The following is a 6,000-nucleotide window of genomic DNA, read 5'->3' as shown; positions in this document are numbered from 1 at the left end:
TTTCGGGCTAACCAATGCCCCGACAATCTTTATGGATCTGATGAACAGGGTCTTCAGAGAGTTCTTGCATCAATTTTTCATCGTGTTCATCGATGATATCTTAGTATACTCAAAAAGCAGAGAAGAACATGCTCACCATCTAGCCCAAGTTTTGCAGGTCCTCAGAAACAAGAGGTTATATGCGAAGTTGAGTAAGTGTGAATTCTGCCTTGAGCAGACCGCCTTCCTAGGACAAATCATATCGAAGGAAGGGGTATCAGTGAATCTTGAAAAGGTTGAAGCGGTACTTGGCTGGGATAAGCTGACATCAGTCAAGGAAATCCGTAGCTTCCTAGGAATGACAGGCTATTACCGTAGGTTCGTTGAATGATTCTCCAGTCTAGCAGCTCCTCTAACCTGACTCACAAAGAAGAATGCCAAGTTTGAGTGGAATGAAGATTGCAAAAGAAGTTTTTCAGAATTAAAGAAGCGGCTGACCACTGCACTCGTACTAGCTTTACCGAGTGGATCAGGAGGATATACAGTTTATAGTGATGCCTCCTATCTGGGCCTGGGTTGTGTCCTGATGCAGCATGAAAAGGTTATAGCATACGGGTCCAGACAATTAAAGAATAATGAGAAGAACTATCCCACCCATGACTTGGAGCTTGCCACAATCATTCATGCCTTGAAAACCTGGCGCCATTATTTATACAGAGAGACCTTTCAGATCTATACCGATCACAAGAGTTTGAAACATATATTCACTCAGAAGGATCTCAACATGCGTCAGAGAATGTGGATGGAACTCCTTAAGGACTATGATTGTGATATTTTATACCATCCGGGTAAAGGCAACGTGGTAGCAGATGCCCTCAGCAGAAAAAGTGCAGGTATCTTAGCCCATTTGATGGTTTCAGAATGCAGACCAATTGGGGCCACACAATAGGTTTGACTTCATGATCTGAAGAGAGTCACATGTTTGGGCCGCTTGACAGTCCAGCCCGAGTTAATCCAGAGAATAAGGGAAGCTCAGACAGTTGACCCCGCCCTGGTAGCCCGCAGGAAGGATGCAGAACAGGGAGGGAGCTCAGAATTCCGAATCTCTGCCGATGGATAACTTCGTTTCCAAGACATGGTGTGTGTCCCAGATGACAGTGAGTTAAAAAGGGACATCATGATGGAGTCCCATAGCTCGAAGTTTGCCATGCATCCAGGAAGCACCAAAATATACCAAAGCATGCGGCCCCAATTTTGGTGGCATGGGATGAAGAGAGACATAGTCGACTTTGTCTCTAAATGCTTGGTATGTCAGTAGGTCAAGGCAGAGCATCAGCACCCAGGTGGGTTACTTCAGCCTTTACCGATCCCGGAGTGGAAGTGGGAACATATCACCATGGACTTCGTATCGGGGCTACCCAAGGCACGTTCAGGACATGATGCCATATAGGTAATCGTTGACCGACTTACCAAGTCTTCCCACTTCCTAGCCATCGGGATGACCGATTCATTGGACAAGTTGGCAAGGATGTATATCCGGGAGATAGTCATATTACATAGAGTTCCAGTGACAATAGTGTCCGACAGGGATCCCAGGTTTACTTCTCGGTTTTGGAGTAGCTTCCAGCAAGCTATGGGAACAAAGTTGTCTCTTAGTACTGCCTTCTATCTCCAGACTGATGGACAATCAGAGAGAACAATTCGTACGCATGAAGATATGCTCCGAGCTTGTGTCCTTGACTCCGGGGGCCATTGGGACGATCATCTGCCCCTGATAGAGTTTGCCTACAACAACAGCTACCAAGCAAGCATCGGCATGGCTCCATATGAGGCGTTATATGGGCGCCTGTGCAGATCACCGATTTGTTGGGAGGAAGTGGACGATAGAAGATTGTTTGGCCCGGAGTTGGTAGAGGAGACCACGTCCAAGATAGTTAAAATCAAGAAGAACATTCAGACAGCTCAGAGTAGGCAGAAGAGTTATGCAGATACCCGGAGGAGAGACCTAGCATTTGAGAAAGGTGACCGGGTGTTTCTTAAGGTCACTCATTTCAAGGAAATTAGTAGGTTCGGCAGGAGGGGAAAATTAAACTCCCGATATATTGGACCCTTTGAAATCTTAGACAAGATTGGTACTGCTACCTATAGACTAACACTGCCTCCAGAGCTCTCTAGAGTCCACAACGTGTTCCACATATCCATGCTATGTAAGTACAACCCGGACCCTTCTCATGTCTTGGCTCATGAACCGCTTCTACTCCAAGAGGACTTGTCTTATGAAGAAGTACCAGTCGGTATCACGGACCAAAAGAGCAGAATACTCCGTAACCGAGAAATATCATTTGTAAAGGTCGTGTGGCAGAACCATACGCCCAGGGAGGCTACTTGGGAGCTAGAATCAGAATTTAGAGCCCAGTATCCCCATTTGTTCGACCAAGAGTAAGAGGCAAATTTGGGGAACCAAATTTCTTTAAGGGGGGGAGAGTTGTAACACCCCAAGTGTTATTATTATTTTTTTAATTTTATTTTGTAATTATTTGAATTTTTTTGATTTTTAATTAATTTAATTTGATTTAATTTAATCTAATTTCATGAAAATAAAAATAATAATAATGATAAAATTGGGTAAAAATATTATTTGGATTTAATTGAAATTGATTTTGGGAAAAGGGGTGAAAATTTAGATTATGGGGGTGTTTTTGAAAAGAAAATCAGAAACTGGAGGTCAAAACGTAATTTAGAAAAGTTGTGCCGCGTCAGCACCACGTCAGCGGCCCGGTCAGCAGCCCCGGCCAACCAAGATGCGCCGCGTGGTAAGGAAACGCTGACCAGGGGACGTGCCACGTGGGCGATCCGCGTGCGCGCGATCGGACGGCCCAGATCCGTTTCCGCGCGCACGGATGGCCCAAATCAAACGTGCGCACGGACGACCCAGATTGCATTGCGATGGACGGTCCAGATTTAATCCCAATTAAATCACGATCGAACGGTCCAGATTTAATCTTAATGGATGGTTGAGATTAAAAGGCAAAGAGTATAAATAACCCCACCAACACCTGACGACAAAAACCCTAGCTGTCAGTGCCTCGCCGAAGAAGAAGAACCAGACGCCGGAGGAGCCGGCCGCCGCCGCATCGGGGAAGTTTTCGACCGCTGATCGAGATAAATTTTCTCCCCCTTGCTCGTTTTTCGATGCTGAGTCCGCCTATACCCAAACCGGAGCCCAACCACCGGCCAAACGGTCAAAAAACCTAACCGAAGCCCAGCAGCGCCGCCGCGTCCCTCCTCAGTTTTTGCCTCCGATGAGGCCCTTCTCGGCCTCCGTTCGATGCAATTTTTATACCACTGTGATCACCGTTCTCTTCTCTACATGTTGATCGGAGCCAAACATCAAAACGCAACTCAAGCCGGAGGAGCCGTCGCACCCGAGAGCACCGCCGCCGGTAAGTTTCAGTTTTTCGTGATTTTTTTGGCCCACCGAGGGCCCTAGGGTTGTTTTATCACAGGGACCGATGCAAGTATGGTCGAATTCGACCGAAAACGGCCAACCCGAGGTGAATCGCCGCCGCAAGCGGCACCGCCGTCGCCGGAGCACGGCGGAGCCGCCGTGCCGGAATTGCGATATTGGCCGAAAGGGGCCCTAGGTCTAATTTTGGATTTTTTGGGTCACGTGCAGGTACCGGTAGTGCTTTTCAGTTTTTCAGAAAAAATTCAGGGAAATTAGGGACAGCCCGTAGGCGCACTGTAGAGTCGATTTTAGACACCGAAATAAGTAAGGACCTCTCACCCTATTTCCTATCACGGTATTAAAGCTAAATAAATAATTAAACTGTACTGTGTGACTTTATAGATGTATAATTGATTAAGGTTGCCAATAGAGCCTGAGTATGATACACTGTTAGTCTGTTATTGTTTAATCTAATTTTCAGTATTAAATGCAATATGATGTTTGATGTAATTATGTTATGGTCTCGTATGCATGAATCATGGTTTTTTTTATTATGGTTTGTATTATGGTGAACCCGATACTATGTTGTCTTGTTTGGTGTCCATTACTAGTTTACATGTTGTGTGTGATTGGATGATTGAAACCAAGGGAAATGGCAAAAAAGTTATGTTAATTGATAAATGGAAAATGTGGACAGCCTGACTAGATATCCTAGGAGATGGTGGACGGACCGGGTCCGTAGGGAACCCTACTGGGAACGTGGTCTCTCATACCGGACGGGGTATGGAGACCTTATGTGTTTTGGCGCCCATACCGGACGGAGTATGGGGATGGCCTTGGAATTAGGTTATAAATGTTAATAGTTCACGTGTAGAGGGGACCCCCTATGGATCCCCAGGGATACTAGTAGGCTGGTAAAAGAGGAAATCTATTTCCTGATGATTGTAATGTAAAGGTGTGATATATGTTGTGTTATAAAGTGTATATGATTTTATGATATTGTAAGGTTATTATTTTCATATGTTGTTTTCATGGATCTCGCTGAGGTAAGTGGACAGTAAAGGATTTTATTATTGATAAACGAATTTGTTATAAATTATGCTTTATTGGTCATTTTGTTTTCTACCCACATTTACTTCCGTGGCGGTGAGATAGTGTGATGTCTTTACTGGGCTGGTGTAGCTCATTCCTTATTTAACCATTTCAGATCAGGAAGACGTTGTTCCCGAGCCCGTTCTACAGGAAGACGACGAAGGGGACGCCTAAAGACTTTATAGTTATATTTATAGTTTTTATTTCGAGTATCTCTCTTAGTTAGTTTGTTCCTTCATGTTTTGAGTACGTTTTGGTTATTGTGTAAGGGATATTAATCAAAAATTTTTATTACGCTTTCGCAGTTGACATTTTTAATACATATATTTCATTTAAATTTTCGGGGCCGTTACATTCAACACCATCTTGTTGAGTATATCATTTTTCCACCAAACATGTTTTATATATCTCAATAGTACCATCGTATATGTATTTTATCTTATAAACCCACCTATAACTTACAGAATGCTTGTTAAATGGTAATTTGATGACATATCAAGTGTGGTGACTCTCCACAGCTTATAACTCTTCTTCCATAGTAACTCTCTAATGAACCTGAGCCACAACTTAATGGTAAAACTATGGCTTAATATTATAAGACATAATTAAGCCAAAACACTTGTGATATGATGACAAATTGACTCAATATACATTTGAGTAAAACCATAATGAGAATCCCATAAATATAAGGGTTACTTACTACTTTGAAAAATTCCCTTACTACCGAAACTTGGACAGAGATGGAGATGATTGGTTAAAATGGCTATTCATCAATGATAGTAGCACGATTGAGACTAAGAGAATCATTTATAGACACTAATAGTACAAAATCTCAAAAAGGATCAAACTGACCATCTGAAAGTAGTAAATCATGAAATAGGAAAGTATTCTCATGAAGTACCACATGTCTTGATGTTAAAATAATCTTAATGGCCATATCATAAAGCTTGCAACCCTTTATATAAGGAGGATAACTAATTAATACATTTGCTTACCCCTTGGATCAAGTTTTGTCATCCAATGATCTAATATGAAAGCAAACACCAGACAATTAAAGATTTTAACTAGTCATAATCCACATGCCAACGGGAAAAAAATTCAAAAGGAAAATTATTATCAAGTAAAATGGAGAGAGTTTGGTTAATTAAATATACAGTAGTGAGAATACATTTGCCCACGAAAGAAAATAGAACTCTTGATTGGAAATACAATGAGTGGGCAACATTCAATGGGTGTTAATGCTTTCTCTCAAGAATAACATTCTATTAAGTATTTTAACACATGAAAGTTGATGAACAATTCCTTTGTTATTTACAAACTCATCAAATGCTATTTTTATAGCACTGTTAATGCTTAAAGCCTTAATCTTCACACCACATTGATTATGGATCAGACAAAAGAATGAAAGAAAGATATTAAAAAATTATGATTTATTCTTGAGTAGGAAAATCCAAGTAAATTTGGGACAATCATCTATAATG

The sequence above is a fragment of the Carica papaya genome, chromosome 4 (assembly GCF_054855325.1).
Source record: "Carica papaya isolate Zhongbai chromosome 4, ASM5485532v1, whole genome shotgun sequence".
Taxonomy (NCBI): domain Eukaryota; kingdom Viridiplantae; phylum Streptophyta; class Magnoliopsida; order Brassicales; family Caricaceae; genus Carica; species Carica papaya.
The sequence above is the reverse complement of the archived record's forward strand: the minus strand, read 5'-3'. Positions refer to the sequence as shown.